This window comes from Lissotriton helveticus, chromosome 11 (assembly GCF_964261635.1).
Source record: "Lissotriton helveticus chromosome 11, aLisHel1.1, whole genome shotgun sequence".
NCBI lineage: Eukaryota > Metazoa > Chordata > Amphibia > Caudata > Salamandridae > Lissotriton > Lissotriton helveticus.
In genome coordinates, this window is record NC_136072.1 from 38,221,447 (window position 1) to 38,236,908 (window position 15,462).

General features: G+C 43.8%; 15 non-coding genes across 15 annotated transcripts; all 15 read right to left on the bottom strand.

Annotated features, from left to right (window-relative positions):
• Nucleotides 1–1,284: 1,284 nt before the first annotated feature.
• TRNAG-CCC (transfer RNA glycine (anticodon CCC)) lies at nt 1,285–1,356 on the bottom strand. The gene has a single exon. It is a non-coding gene; the product is annotated as a tRNA-Gly (tRNA).
• A 1,249-nt stretch (nt 1,357–2,605) lies between these two features.
• TRNAG-UCC (transfer RNA glycine (anticodon UCC)) lies at nt 2,606–2,677 on the bottom strand. Its single transcript has one exon. It is a non-coding gene; the product is annotated as a tRNA-Gly (tRNA).
• A 547-nt stretch (nt 2,678–3,224) lies between these two features.
• On the bottom strand, nt 3,225–3,296 carry TRNAM-CAU (transfer RNA methionine (anticodon CAU)). The gene has a single exon. It is a non-coding gene; the product is annotated as a tRNA-Met (tRNA).
• An 885-nt stretch (nt 3,297–4,181) lies between these two features.
• On the bottom strand, nt 4,182–4,253 carry TRNAG-CCC (transfer RNA glycine (anticodon CCC)). The gene has a single exon. It is a non-coding gene; the product is annotated as a tRNA-Gly (tRNA).
• A 551-nt stretch (nt 4,254–4,804) lies between these two features.
• Nucleotides 4,805–4,876, bottom strand: TRNAM-CAU (transfer RNA methionine (anticodon CAU)). The gene has a single exon. It is a non-coding gene; the product is annotated as a tRNA-Met (tRNA).
• Nucleotides 4,877–5,504: 628 nt separating this feature from the next.
• Nucleotides 5,505–5,576, bottom strand: TRNAG-UCC (transfer RNA glycine (anticodon UCC)). The gene has a single exon. It is a non-coding gene; the product is annotated as a tRNA-Gly (tRNA).
• A 1,486-nt stretch (nt 5,577–7,062) lies between these two features.
• On the bottom strand, nt 7,063–7,134 carry TRNAG-CCC (transfer RNA glycine (anticodon CCC)). The gene has a single exon. It is a non-coding gene; the product is annotated as a tRNA-Gly (tRNA).
• A 1,249-nt stretch (nt 7,135–8,383) lies between these two features.
• TRNAG-UCC (transfer RNA glycine (anticodon UCC)) lies at nt 8,384–8,455 on the bottom strand. Its single transcript has one exon. It is a non-coding gene; the product is annotated as a tRNA-Gly (tRNA).
• A 547-nt stretch (nt 8,456–9,002) lies between these two features.
• Nucleotides 9,003–9,074, bottom strand: TRNAM-CAU (transfer RNA methionine (anticodon CAU)). Its single transcript has one exon. It is a non-coding gene; the product is annotated as a tRNA-Met (tRNA).
• An 885-nt stretch (nt 9,075–9,959) lies between these two features.
• Nucleotides 9,960–10,031, bottom strand: TRNAG-CCC (transfer RNA glycine (anticodon CCC)). Its single transcript has one exon. It is a non-coding gene; the product is annotated as a tRNA-Gly (tRNA).
• A 1,870-nt stretch (nt 10,032–11,901) lies between these two features.
• TRNAM-CAU (transfer RNA methionine (anticodon CAU)) lies at nt 11,902–11,973 on the bottom strand. Its single transcript has one exon. It is a non-coding gene; the product is annotated as a tRNA-Met (tRNA).
• A 904-nt stretch (nt 11,974–12,877) lies between these two features.
• Nucleotides 12,878–12,949, bottom strand: TRNAG-CCC (transfer RNA glycine (anticodon CCC)). The gene has a single exon. It is a non-coding gene; the product is annotated as a tRNA-Gly (tRNA).
• A 551-nt stretch (nt 12,950–13,500) lies between these two features.
• TRNAM-CAU (transfer RNA methionine (anticodon CAU)) lies at nt 13,501–13,572 on the bottom strand. Its single transcript has one exon. It is a non-coding gene; the product is annotated as a tRNA-Met (tRNA).
• A 628-nt stretch (nt 13,573–14,200) lies between these two features.
• Nucleotides 14,201–14,272, bottom strand: TRNAG-UCC (transfer RNA glycine (anticodon UCC)). The gene has a single exon. It is a non-coding gene; the product is annotated as a tRNA-Gly (tRNA).
• Nucleotides 14,273–14,819: 547 nt separating this feature from the next.
• TRNAM-CAU (transfer RNA methionine (anticodon CAU)) lies at nt 14,820–14,891 on the bottom strand. Its single transcript has one exon. It is a non-coding gene; the product is annotated as a tRNA-Met (tRNA).
• Between the last annotated feature and the right edge of the window lie 571 nt (nt 14,892–15,462).

Consider the following 15,462-nt stretch of genomic DNA (forward strand, 5'->3'; position numbering starts at 1 on the left):
GATATGAACATATAGAGGCAGCATGGGAAGCAAAGCAGGGAAAAGAAAGAGAGAACATTCCAGGAAATGCCCAGGAGATAGATAAGAGCAGAACAAAAAGGGAAGAATGATATTCAAAGCATGCCCAGAAAAGTGTTTGAAGGTCCCACCAGTCATTTATGCTTATTATTGTGTGTCTTTACTTTCAAGGTACAGGGTGGATCCTTTGACGATCCCTCTCTTGTATTTCAGCAGACACAGATAGTTCAGAAGTCGTTTCTACCATAGCTGGCACAAGCTTGCGCTTTTCCTTGCTGGCAGCCTGGAAATGACAGCTTGGTCCTTGGAAGAAAAATCAAGCAAAATTAGCAGAGGATGGTTTCGATCCATCGACCTCTGGGTTATGGGCCCAGCACGCTTCCGCTGCGCCACGCTGCTGCTTTGGGAAAGTGTTCTCTTTATGCAGATGAGGAGCATTCAGCAGAGTAGCGTGGGATTGGTCGGGCTCTCACCTCATTTGCCTAAGTATATCGCAAGGCATGCTGGGTATAGAAAAACGTCATCTTCCCCTCTCACAATCAGTCATAACTGAAAGTCAGACACTCTCAGGCACTAGCCGTTTCAAACCTTTATCAAGACAGCAGCTCTTGAACCCTCTATATCTCTCTCTGTGATACTAGCGCTAGCATGCTCATGATTTGGCTTTACCTGGGTGCCAGAGATCTACCCGGTGAGGGCTTGCCCGGTGTGAGGCTTTTGAGCGTTTGGGAGCGTTGTGGACGTTGGACACGAAACTATGCAAATTTGAATCATCCAACCTTCCTGCTGCAGTAAGACGCTCTTTCCATGGACATCTGCCTCTTGGATTCCTCTCAACTTGCCTTCTGATAAAACATTTTGTGAGCCGCAGTTACCTTCGACAGCTACAAGGTGGCGCTACATGCAGGTGAGAGCACAAGTATGCACAAAATGTTAAGGACTTTTGACAGATTTATCGGTGGATCTTGTATATTTTTTTCAGAGGCTAGATATTGCCTAGAAATGCTTTCTAACATAGAGATGCTAGAGTTATAATGTCTGCCCACTGTAACATATTTATTACCAGCACATGTGAGTGGTGACTCTGCTTTATGAAACTTATCATATATTAGGACAATGAATGTAGCAGAAGGGGCGATCGAGAGGTTTGCCTACGTATTTGTTTATTTCTTTATATATGGCTGATTAATCTGTTCATGATATTTCCATTTTGTGAAATGTTGAATTAAAGTATATCCTGCTTGCAGAATATATAAGTATTTGCATTGCGTTGGCCGGGAATCGAACCCGGGTCAACTGCTTGGGAAGCAGCTATGCTCACCACTATACCACCAACGCCCTCTGACATTTGCGCTCTCGGTTCTAAATATTATGACTCAGAGATCAATGACTATCTTGCACCTGCTTCAATGGTGCATTTGGTTTAGATACCAACATGAAAAGCAGTAGAACGTTATTTGCAGAGGGTAAGGAACTGGGGATTAAAACCAAGGACAAAGCTGTGCAGAAGAGAAGAATGGAAAGCAGCAGTACAATTAATATATATATAACATATAGAGGCAGCAAGGGAAGCAAAGCAGGGAAGAGAAAGAGAGAACATTCCATGAAATGCCCAGGAGATAGATAAGAGCAGAACAAAAAGGGAAGAATGAAATTCAAAGCCTGCACAGAAAAGTGTTTGAAGGTCCCACCAGTCATGTATGCTTATTATTGTGTGTCTTTACTTTCAAAGTACAGGGTGGATCCTTTGACACTCCCTCTCTTGTATTTCAGCAGACACAGATAGTTGAGAAGTCTTATATCACTTAGCTGGCACAAGCTTGCGCTTTTCCTTTCCGGCAGCGTGGAAATGACAGCTTGGTCCTTGGAAGAAAAATCAAGCAAAATTAGCATAGGATGGTTTCGATCCATCGACCTCTGGGTTATGGGCCCAGCACGCTTCCGCTGCGCCACTCTGCTCCTTTTTCAGAGTGTTCTCTTTATGCAGATGAGGAGCATTCAGGGGAGTGACGTGGGCGTTCGGGACGTGAGAGGACGATGGGCAGGAAACTGTGCAATTTTGAAGCATTCATCCTTCCTGCTGCAGTCAGAGGCTCTTTCCAAGGACATCTGCCTCTTGGATTCCTCTCAACTTGCCTTCTGATAAAACATTTTGTGAGCCGCAGTTACCTTCGGCGCCTACAAGGTGGCGCTACATTCAGGTGAGAGCACAAGTATGCCCAAAATATTGGGGACTTTTGCCAGATTTATCGATGGATTTTACATATTTTTTTCAGAGGCTAGACATTACCTAGGAATGCTTTTTAACATAGAGATGCTTTAGTTATAATGTGTGGTCGGGCCTCAGCCCGTTCATTGTCTTCCCACTGTAACATATTTATTACCAGCTCATGTGAGTGGTGACTCTGCTTTATGAAACTTATCATATAGTAGGACAATGAGTATAGCAGAAGGGGCGATCGAGATGCTTGCCTACATATTTGTTTATTTTTTATATAATGGCTGATTAATCTGTTCATGATATTTCCATTTTGTGACATGTTGCATTAAAATATATCCTGATTGCAGAATATATAAGAATTGGCACTGCGTTGGCCGGGAATCGAACCCGGGTCAACTGCTTGGAAGGCAGCTATGCTCACCACTATACCACCAACGCCCTCTGATCTGTGTAATCTCGGTTCTCAACATTACGACCCTGAGTTCAATGTCTATCTTGCACCAGCTTCAATGGTGCATTTGGTTTAGATACCAACATGAGAAGCAGTAGAAAGGTTTTAGCAGATTGTAAGGAACTGGGATTGAAACCAAGGACAAAGCTGTGAAGAAGAGAAGAATGGTAAGCAGCAGTACAAATAATGGATAAGAACATATAGAGGCAGCATGGGAAGCAAAGCAGGGAAAAGAAAGAGAGAACATTCCAGGAAATGCCCAGGAGATAGATAAGAGCAGAACAAAAAGGGAAGAATGATATTCAAAGCATGCCCAGAAAAGTGTTTGAAGGTCCCACCAGTCATTTATGCTTATTATTGTGTGTCTTTACTTTCAAGGTACAGGGTGGATCCCTTGACGATCCCTCTCTTGTATTTCAGCAGACACAGATAGTTCAGAAGTCGTTTCTACCATAGCTGGCACAAGCTTGCGCTTTTCCTTGCTGGCAGCCTTAAAATGACAGCTTGGTCCTTGGAAGAAAAATCAAGCAAAATTAGCAGAGGATGGTTTCGATCCATCGACCTCTGGGTTATGGGCCCAGCACGCTTCCGCTGCGCCACTCTGCTGCTTTGGGAAAGTGTTCTCTTTATGCAGATGAGGAGCATTCAGCAGAGTAGCGTGGGATTGGTCGGGCTCTCACCTCATTTGCCTAAGTATATCGCAAGGCATGCTGGGTATAGAAAAACTTCATCTTCCCCTCTCGCAATCAGTCATAACTGAAAGTCAGACATTCTCAGGCACTAGCCGTTTCAAACCTTTATCAAGACAGCAGCTCTTGAACCCTCTATATCTCTCTCTCTGATACTAGCGCTAGCATGCTCAGGATTTGGCTTTACCTGGGTGCCAGAGATCTACCCGGTGAGGGCGAGGCTTTTGAGTGCGTTCGGGACGTGAGTGGACGTTGGACAGGAAACTATGCAAATTTGAATCATCCAACCTTCCTGCTGCGTTGAGACGCTCTTTCCATGGACATCTGCCCCTTGGATTCCTCTCAACTTGCCTTCTGATAAAACATTTTGTGAGCCGCAGGTACCTTCGACAGCTACAAGGTGGCGCTACATGCAGGTGAGAGCACAAGTATGCACAAAATGTTAAGGACTTTTGACAGATTTATCGGTGGATCTTGTATATTTTTTTCAGAGGCTAGATATTGCCTAGAAATGCTTTCTAACATAGAGATGCTAGAGTTATAATGTCTGGTCGGGCCTCAGCCCTTTCATTGTCTGCCCACTGTAACATATTTATTACCAGCACATGTGAGTGGTGACTCTGCTTTATGAAACTTATCATATATTAGGCCAATGAATGTAGCAGAAGGGGCGATCAAGAGGTTTGCCTACGTATTTGTTTATTTCTTTATATATGGCTGATTAATCTGTTCATGATATTTCCATTTTGTGAAATGTTGAATTAAAGTATATCCTGCTTGCAGAATATATAAGTATTTGCATTGCGTTGGCCGGGAATCAAACCCGGGTCAACTGCTTGGGAAGCAGCTATGCTCACCACTATACCACCAAAGCCCTCTGACATTTGCGCTCTCGGTTCTAAATATTATGACTCAGAGATCAATGACTATCTTGCACCAGCTTCAATGGTGCATTTGGTTTAGATACCAACATGAAAAGCAGTAGAACGTTATTTGCAGAGGGTAAGGAACTGGGGATTAAAACCAAGGACAAAGCTGTGCAGAAGAGAAGAATGGAAAGCAGCAGTACAATTAATATATATATATAACATATAGAGGCAGCAAGGGAAGCAAAGCAGGGAAGAGAAAGAGAGAACATTCCATGAAATGCCCAGGAGATAGATAAGAGCAGAACAAAAAGGGAAGAATGAAATTCAAAGCCTGCACAGAAAAGTGTTTGAAGGTCCCACCAGTCATGTATGCTTATTATTGTGTGTCTTTACTTTCAAAGTACAGGGTGGATCCTTTGACACTCCCTCTCTTGTATTTCAGCAGACACAGGTAGTTGAGAAGTCTTATATCACTTAGCTGGCACAAGCTTGCGCTTTTCCTTTCCGGCAGCGTGGAAATGACAGCTTGGTCCTTGGAAGAAAAATCAAGCAAAATTAGCAGAGGATGGTTTCGATCCATCGACCTCTGGGTTATGGGCCCAGCACGCTTCCGCTGCGCCACTCTGCTCCTTGTTCAGAGGGTTCTCTTTATGCAGATGAGGAGCATTCAGGGGAGTGACGTGGGCGTTCGGGACGTGAGAGGACGATGGGCAGGAAACTGTGCAAATTTGAAGCATCCATCCTTCCTGCTGCAGTCAGAGGCTCTTTCCAAGGACATCTGCCTCTTGGATTCCTCTCAACTTGCCTTCTGATAAAACATTTTGTGAGCCGCAGTTACCTTCGGCGCCTACAAGGTGGCGCTACATTCAGGTGAGAGCACAAGTATGCCCAAAATATTGGGGACTTTTGCCAGATTTATCGATGGATTTTACATATTTTTTTCAGAGGCTAGACATTACCTAGGAATGCTTTTTAACATAGAGATGCTTTAGTTACAATGTGTGGTCGGGCCTCAGCCCTTTCATTGTCTGCCCACTGTAACATATTTATTACCAGCTCATGTGAGTGGTGACTCTGCTTTATGAAACTTATCATATAGTAGGACAATGAGTATAGCAGAAGGGGCGATCGAGATGCTTGCCTACATATTTGTTTATTTTTTATATAATGGCTGATTAATCTGTTCATGATATTTCCATTTTGTGACATGTTGCATTAAAATATATCCTGATTGCAGAATATATAAGAATTGGTACTGCGTTGGCCGGGAATCGAACCCGGGTCAACTGCTTGGAAGGCAGCTATGCTCACCACTATACCACCAACGCCCTCTGATCTGTGCAATCTCGGTTCTAAACATTACGACCCTGAGTTCAATGTCTATCTTGCACCAGCTTCAATGGTGCATTTGGTTTAGATACCAACATGAGAAGCAGTAGAAAGGTTTTAGCAGATTGTAAGGAACTGGGATTGAAACCAAGGACAAAGCTGTGAAGAAGAGAAGAATGGTAAGCAGCAGTACAAATAATGGATATGAACATATAGAGGCAGCATGGGAAGCAAAGCAGGGAAAAGAAAGAGAGAACATTCCAGGAAATGCCCAGGAGATAGATAAGAGCAGAACAAAAAGGGAAGAATGATATTCAAAGCATGCCCAGAAAAGTGTTTGAAGGTCCCACCAGTCATTTATGCTTATTATTGTGTGTCTTTACTTTCAAGGTACAGGGTGGATCCTTTGACGATCCCTCTCTTGTATTTCAGCAGACACAGATAGTTCAGAAGTCGTTTCTACCATAGCTGGCACAAGCTTGCGCTTTTCCTTGCTGGCAGCCTGGAAATGACAGCTTGGTCCTTGGAAGAAAAATCAAGCAAAATTAGCAGAGGATGGTTTCGATCCATCAACCTCTGGGTTATGGGCCCAGCACGCTTCCGCTGCGCCACGCTGCTGCTTTGGGAAAGTGTTCTCTTTATGCAGATGAGGAGCATTCAGCAGAGTAGCGTGGGATTGGTCGGGCTCTCACCTCATTTGCCTAAGTATATCGCAAGGCATGCTGGGTATAGAAAAACGTCATCTTCCCCTCTCACAATCAGTCATAACTGAAAGTCAGACACTCTTAGGCACTAGCCGTTTCAAACCTTTATCAAGACAGCAGCTCTTGAACCCTCTATATCTCTCTCTGTGATACTAGCGCTAGCATGCTCAGGATTTGGCTTTACCTGGGTGCCAGAGATCTACCCGGTGAGGGCTTGCCCGGTGTGAGGCTTTTGAGCGTTTGGGAGCGTTGTGGACGTTGGACACGAAACTATGCAAATTTGAATCATCCAACCTTCCTGCTGCAGTAAGACGCTCTTTCCATGGACATCTGCCTCTTGGATTCCTCTCAACTTGCCTTCTGATAAAACATTTTGTGAGCCGCAGTTACCTTCGACAGCTACAAGGTGGCGCTACATGCAGGTGAGAGCACAAGTATGCACAAAATGTTAAGGACTTTTGACAGATTTATCGGTGGATCTTGTATATTTTTTTCAGAGGCTAGATATTGCCTAGAAATGCTTTCTAACATAGAGAAGCTAGAGTTATAATGTCTGCCCACTGTAACATATTTATTACCAGCACATGTGAGTGGTGACTCTGCTTTATGAAACTTATCATATATTAGGACAATGAATGTAGCAGAAGGGGCGATCGAGAGGTTTGCCTACGTATTTGTTTATTTCTTTATATATGGCTGATTAATCTGTTCATGATATTTCCATTTTGTGAAATGTTGAATTAAAGTATATCCTGCTTGCAGAATATATAAGTATTTGCATTGCGTTGGCCGGGAATCGAACCCGGGTCAACTGCTTGGGAAGCAGCTATGCTCACCACTATACCACCAACGCCCTCTGACATTTGCGCTCTCGGTTCTAAATATTATGACTCAGAGATCAATGACTATCTTGCACCTGCTTCAATGGTGCATTTGGTTTAGATACCAACATGAAAAGCAGTAGAACGTTATTTGCAGAGGGTAAGGAACTGGGGATTAAAACCAAGGACAAAGCTGTGCAGAAGAGAAGAATGGAAAGCAGCAGTACAATTAATATATATATAACATATAGAGGCAGCAAGGGAAGCAAAGCAGGGAAGAGAAAGAGAGAACATTCCATGAAATGCCCAGGAGATAGATAAGAGCAGAACAAAAAGGGAAGAATGAAATTCAAAGCCTGCACAGAAAAGTGTTTGAAGGTCCCACCAGTCATGTATGCTTATTATTGTGTGTCTTTACTTTCAAAGTACAGGGTGGATCCTTTGACACTCCCTCTCTTGTATTTCAGCAGACACAGATAGTTGAGAAGTCTTATATCACTTAGCTGGCACAAGCTTGCGCTTTTCCTTTCCGGCAGCGTGGAAATGACAGCTTGGTCCTTGGAAGAAAAATCAAGCAAAATTAGCATAGGATGGTTTCGATCCATCGACCTCTGGGTTATGGGCCCAGCACGCTTCCGCTGCGCCACTCTGCTCCTTTTTCAGAGTGTTCTCTTTATGCAGATGAGGAGCATTCAGGGGAGTGACGTGGGCGTTCGGGACGTGAGAGGACGATGGGCAGGAAACTGTGCAATTTTGAAGCATTCATCCTTCCTGCTGCAGTCAGAGGCTCTTTCCAAGGACATCTGCCTCTTGGATTCCTCTCAACTTGCCTTCTGATAAAACATTTTGTGAGCCGCAGTTACCTTCGGCGCCTACAAGGTGGCGCTACATTCAGGTGAGAGCACAAGTATGCCCAAAATATTGGGGACTTTTGCCAGATTTATCGATGGATTTTACATATTTTTTTCAGAGGCTAGACATTACCTAGGAATGCTTTTTAACATAGAGATGCTTTAGTTATAATGTGTGGTCGGGCCTCAGCCCGTTCATTGTCTTCCCACTGTAACATATTTATTACCAGCTCATGTGAGTGGTGACTCTGCTTTATGAAACTTATCATATAGTAGGACAATGAGTATAGCAGAAGGGGCGATCGAGATGCTTGCCTACATATTTGTTTATTTTTTATATAATGGCTGATTAATCTGTTCATGATATTTCCATTTTGTGACATGTTGCATTAAAATATATCCTGATTGCAGAATATATAAGATTTGGCACTGCGTTGGCCGGGAATCGAACCCGGGTCAACTGCTTGGAAGGCAGCTATGCTCACCACTATACCACCAACGCCCTCTGATCTGTGTAATCTCGGTTCTCAACATTACGACCCTGAGTTCAATGTCTATCTTGCACCAGCTTCAATGGTGCATTTGGTTTAGATACCAACATGAGAAGCAGTAGAAAGGTTTTAGCAGATTGTAAGGAACTGGGATTGAAACCAAGGACAAAGCTGTGAAGAAGAGAAGAATGGTAAGCAGCAGTACAAATAATGGATAAGAACATATAGAGGCAGCATGGGAAGCAAAGCAGGGAAAAGAAAGAGAGAACATTCCAGGAAATGCCCAGGAGATAGATAAGAGCAGAACAAAAAGGGAAGAATGATATTCAAAGCATGCCCAGAAAAGTGTTTGAAGGTCCCACCAGTCATTTATGCTTATTATTGTGTGTCTTTACTTTCAAGGTACAGGGTGGATCCCTTGACGATCCCTCTCTTGTATTTCAGCAGACACAGATAGTTCAGAAGTCGTTTCTACCATAGCTGGCACAAGCTTGCGCTTTTCCTTGCTGGCAGCCTTAAAATGACAGCTTGGTCCTTGGAAGAAAAATCAAGCAAAATTAGCAGAGGATGGTTTCGATCCATCGACCTCTGGGTTATGGGCCCAGCACGCTTCCGCTGCGCCACTCTGCTGCTTTGGGAAAGTGTTCTCTTTATGCAGATGAGGAGCATTCAGCAGAGTAGCGTGGGATTGGTCGGGCTCTCACCTCATTTGCCTAAGTATATCGCAAGGCATGCTGGGTATAGAAAAACTTCATCTTCCCCTCTCGCAATCAGTCATAACTGAAAGTCAGACATTCTCAGGCACTAGCCGTTTCAAACCTTTATCAAGACAGCAGCTCTTGAACCCTCTATATCTCTCTCTCTGATACTAGCGCTAGCATGCTCAGGATTTGGCTTTACCTGGGTGCCAGAGATCTACCCGGTGAGGGCGAGGCTTTTGAGTGCGTTCGGGACGTGAGTGGACGTTGGACAGGAAACTATGCAAATTTGAATCATCCAACCTTCCTGCTGCATTGAGACGCTCTTTCCATGGACATCTGCCCCTTGGATTCCTCTCAACTTGCCTTCTGATAAAACATTTTGTGAGCCGCAGGTACCTTCGACAGCTACAAGGTGGCGCTACATGCAGGTGAGAGCACAAGTATGCACAAAATGTTAAGGACTTTTGACAGATTTATCGGTGGATCTTGTATATTTTTTTCAGAGGCTAGATATTGCCTAGAAATGCTTTCTAACATAGAGATGCTAGAGTTATAATGTCTGGTCGGGCCTCAGCCCTTTCATTGTCTGCCCACTGTAACATATTTATTACCAGCACATGTGAGTGGTGACTCTGCTTTATGAAACTTATCATATATTAGGCCAATGAATGTAGCAGAAGGGGCGATCAAGAGGTTTGCCTACGTATTTGTTTATTTCTTTATATATGGCTGATTAATCTGTTCATGATATTTCCATTTTGTGAAATGTTGAATTAAAGTATATCCTGCTTGCAGAATATATAAGTATTTGCATTGCGTTGGCCGGGAATCGAACCCGGGTCAACTGCTTGGGAAGCAGCTATGCTCACCACTATACCACCAACGCCCTCTGACATTTGTGCTCTCGGTTCTAAATATTATGACCCAGAGATCAATGACTATCTTGCACCAGCTTCAATGGTGCATTTGGTTTAGATACCAACATGAAAAGCAGTAGAACGTTATTTGCAGAGGGTAAGGAACTGGGGATTAAAACCAAGGACAAAGCTGTGCAGATGAGAAGAATGGAAAGCAGCAGTACAATTAATATATATATATAACATATAGAGGCAGCAAGGGAAGCAAAGCAGGGAAGAGAAAGAGAGAACATTCCATGAAATGCCCAGGAGATAGATAAGAGCAGAACAAAAAGGGAAGAATGAAATTCAAAGCCTGCACAGAAAAGTGTTTGAAGGTCCCACCAGTCATGTATGCTTATTATTGTGTGTCTTTACTTTCAAAGTACAGGGTGGATCCTTTGACACTCCCTCTCTTGTATTTCAGCAGACACAGATAGTTGAGAAGTCTTATATCACTTAGCTGGCACAAGCTTGCGCTTTTCCTTTCCGGCAGAGTGGAAATGACAGCTTGGTCCTTGGAAGAAAAATCAAGCAAAATTAGCAGAGGATGGTTTTGATCCATCGACCTCTGGGTTATGGGCCCAGCACGCTTCCGCTGCGCCACTCTGCTCCTTTATCAGAGTGTTCTCTTTATGCAGATGAGGAGCATTCAGGGGAGTGACGTGGGCGTTCGGGACGTGAGAGGACGATGGGCAGGAAACTGTGCAAATTTGAAGCATCCATCCTTCCTGCTGCAGTCAGAGGCTCTTTCCAAGAACATCTGCCTCTTGGATTCCTCTCAACTTGCCTTCTGATAAAACATTTTGTGAGCCGCAGTTACCTTCGGCGCCTACAAGGTGGCGCTACATTCAGGTGAGAGCACAAGTATGCCCAAAATATTGGGGACTTTTGCCAGATTTATCGATGGATTTTACATATTTTTTTCAGAGGCTAGACATTACCTAGGAATGCTTTTTAACATAGAGATGCTTTAGGTATAATGTGTGGTCGGGCCTCAGCCCGTTCATTGTCTTCCCACTGTAACATATTTATTACCAGCTCATGTGAGTGGTGACTCTGCTTTATGAAACTTATCATATAGTAGGACAATGAGTATGGCAGAAGGGGCGATCGAGATGCTTACCTACATATTTGTTTATTTTTTATATAATGGCTGATTAATCTGTTCATGATATTTCCATTTTGTGACATGTTGCATTAAAATATATCCTGATTGCAGAATATATAAGAATTGGTACTGCGTTGGCCGGGAATCGAACCCGGGTCAAATGCTTGGAACTCAGCTATGCTCACCACTATACCACCAACGCCCTCTGATCTGTGCAATCTCGGTTCTAAACATTACGACCCTGAGTTCAATGTCTATCTTGCACCAGCTTCAATGGTGCATTTGGTTTAGATACCAACATGAGAAGCAGTAGAAAGGTTTTAGCAGATTGTAAGGAACTGGGATTGAAACCAAGGACAAAGCTGTGAAGAAGAGAAGAATGGTAAGCAGCAGTACAAATAATGGATAAGAACATATAGAGGCAGCATGGGAAGCAAAGCAGGGAAAAGAAAGAGAGAACATTCCAGGAAATGCCCAGGAGATAGATAAGAGCAGAACAAAAAGGGAAGAATGATATTCAAAGCATGCCCAGAAAAGTGTTTGAAGGTCCCACCAGTCATTTATGCTTATTATTGTGTGTCTTTACTTTCAAGGTACAGGGTGGATCCCTTGACGATCCCTCTCTTGTATTTCAGCAGACACAGATAGTTCAGAAGTCGTTTCTACCATAGCTGGCACAAGCTTGCGCTTTTCCTTGCTGGCAGCCTTAAAATGACAGCTTGGTCCTTGGAAGCAAAATCAAGCAAAATTAGCAGAGGATGGTTTCGATCCATCGACCTCTGGGTTATGGGCCCAGCACGCTTCCGCTGCGCCACTCTGCTGCTATGGGAAAGTGTTCTCTTTATGCAGATGAGGAGCATTCAGCAGAGTAGCGTGGGATTGGTCGGGCTCTCACCTCATTTGCCTAAGTATATCACAAGGCATGCTGGGTATAGAAAAACTTCATCTTCCCCTCTCGCAATCAGTCATAACTGAAAGTCAGACATTCTCAGGCACTAGCCGTTTCAAACCTTTATCAAGACAGCAGCTCTTGAACCCTCTATATCTCTCTCTGTGATACTAGCGCTAGCATGCTCAGGATTTGGCTTTACCTGGGTGCCAGAGATCTACCCGCTGAGGGCTTGCCCGGTGTGAGGCTTTTGAGCGTTTGGGAGCGTTCGGGACGTGAGTGGACGTTGGACAGGAAACTATGCAAATTTGAATCATCCAACCTTCCTGCTGCATTGAGACGCTCTTTCCATGGACATCTGCCCCTTGGATTCCTCTCAACTTGCCTTCTGATAAAACATTTTGTGAGCCGCAGGTACCTTCGACAGCTACAAGGTGGCGCTACATGCAGGTGAGAGCACAAGTATGCACAAAATGTTAAGGACTTTTGACAGATTTATCGGTGGATCTTGTATATTTTTTTCAGAGGCTAGATATTGCCTAGAAATGCTTTCTAACATAGAGATGCTAGAGTTATAATGTCTGGTGGGGCCTCAGCCCTTTCATTGTCTGCCCACTGTAACATATTTATTACCAGCACATGTGAGTGGTGACTCTGCTTTATGAAACTTATCATATATTAGGCCAATGAATGTAGCAGAAGGGGTGATTGAGAGGTTTGCCTACGTATTTGTTTATTTCTTTATATATGGCTGATTAATCTGTTCATGATATTTCCATTTTGTGAAATGTTGAATTAAAGTATATCCTGCTTGCAGAATATATAAGTATTTGCATTGCGTTGGCCGGGAATCGAACCCGGGTCAACTGCTTGGGAAGCAGCTATGCTCACCACTATACCACCAACGCCCTCTGACATTTGCGCTCTCGGTTCTAAATATTATGACCCAGAGATCAATGACTATCTTGCACCAGCTTCAATGGTGCATTTGGTTTAGATACCAACATGAAAAGCAGTAGAACGTTATTTGCAGAGGGTAAGGAACTGGGGATTAAAACCAAGGACAAAGCTGTGCAGATGAGAAGAATGGAAAGCAGCAGTACAATTAATATATATATATAACATATAGAGGCAGCAAGGGAAGCAAAGCAGGGAAGAGAAAGAGAGAACATTCCATGAAATGCCCAGGAGATAGATAAGAGCAGAACAAAAAGGGAAGAATGAAATTCAAAGCCTGCACAGAAAAGTGTTTGAAGGTCCCACCAGTCATGTATGCTTATTATTGTGTGTCTTTACTTTCAAAGTACAGGGTGGATCCTTTGACACTCCCTCTCTTGTATTTCAGCAGACACAGATAGTTGAGAAGTCTTATATCACTTAGCTGGCACAAGCTTGCGCTTTTCCTTTCCGGCAGCGTGGAAATGACAGCTTGGTCCTTGGAAGAAAAATCAAGCAAAATTAGCAGAGGATGGTTTCGATCCATCGACCTCTGGGTTATGGGCCCAGCACGCTTCCGCTGCGCCACTCTGCTCCTTTATCAGAGTGTTCTCTTTATGCAGATGAGGAGCATTCAGGGGAGTGACATGGGCGTTCGGGACGTGAGAGGACGATGGGCAGGAAACTGTGCAAATTTGAAGCATCCATCCTTCCTGCTGCAGTCAGAGGCTCTTTCCAAGAACATCTGCCTCTTGGATTCCTCTCAACTTGCCTTCTGATAAAACATTTTGTGAGCCGCAGTTACCTTCGGCGCCTACAAGGTGGCGCTACATTCAGGTGAGAGCACAAGTATGCCCAAAATATTGGGGACTTTTGCCAGATTTATCGATGGATTTTACATATTTTTTTCAGAGGCTAGACATTACCTAGGAATGCTTTTTAACATAGAGATGCTTTAGGTATAAAGTGTGGTCGGGCCTCAGCCCGTTCATTGTCTTCCCACTGTAACATATTTATTACCAGCTCATGTGAGTGGTGACTCTGCTTTATGAAACTTATCATATAGTAGGACAATGAGTATGGCAGAAGGGGCGATCGAGATGCTTGCCTACATATTTGTTTATTTTTTATATAATGGCTGATTAATCTGTTCATGATATTTCCATTTTGTGACATGTTGCATTAAAATATATCCTGATTGCAGAATATATAAGAATTGGTACTGCGTTGGCCGGGAATCGAACCCAGGTCAACTGCTTGGAAGGCAGCTATGCTCACCACTATACCACCAACGCCCTCTGATCTGTGCAATCTCGGTTCTAAACATTACGACCCTGAGTTCAATGTCTATCTTGCACCAGCTTCAATGGTGCATTTGGTTTAGATACCAACATGAGAAGCAGTAGAAAGGTTTTAGCAGATTGTAAGGAACTGGGATTGAAACCAAGGACAAAGCTGTGAAGAAGAGAAGAATGGTAAGCAGCAGTACAAATAATGGATATGAACATATAGAGGCAGCATGGGAAGCAAAGCAGGGAAAAGAAAGAGAGAACATTCCAGGAAATGCCCAGGAGATAGATAAGAGCAGAACAAAAAGGGAAGAATGATATTCAAAGCATGCCCAGAAAAGTGTTTGAAGGTCCCACCAGTCATTTATGCTTATTATTGTGTGTCTTTACTTTCAAGGTACAGGGTGGATCCCTTGACGATCCCTCTCTTGTATTTCAGCAGACACAGATAGTTCAGAAGTCGTTTCTACCATAGCTGGCACAAGCTTGCGCTTTTCCTTGCTGGCAGCCTTAAAATGACAGCTTGGTCCTTGGAAGAAAAATCAAGCAAAATTAGCAGAGGATGGTTTCGATCCATCGACCTCTGGGTTATGGGCCCAGCACGCTTCCGCTGCGCCACTCTGCTGCATTGGGACAGTGTTCTCTTTATGCAGATGAGGAGCATTCAGCAGAGTAGCGTGGGATTGGTCGGGCTCTCACCTCATTTGCCTAAGTATATCGCAAGGCATGCTGGGTATAGAAAAACTTCATCTTCCCCTCTCGCAATCAGTCATAACTGAAAGTCAGACATTCTCAGGCACTAGCCGTTTCAAACCTTTATCAAGACAGCAGCTCTTGAACCCTCTATATCTCTCTCTCTGATACTAGCGCTAGCATGCTCAGGATTTGGCTTTACCTAGGTGCCAGAGATCTACCCGGTGAGGGCTTGCCCGGTGTGAGGCTTTTGAGCGTTTGGGAGCGTTCGGGACGTGAGTGGACGTTGGACAGGAAACTATGCAAATTTGAATCATCCAACCTTCCTGCTGCATTGAGACGCTCTTTCCATGGACATCTGCCCCTTGGATTCCTCTCAACTTGCCTTCTGATAAAACATTTTGTGAGCCGCAGGTACCTTCGACAGCTACAAGGTGGCGCTACATGCAGGTGAGAGCACAAGTATGCACAAAATGTTAAGGACTTTTGACAGATTTATCGGT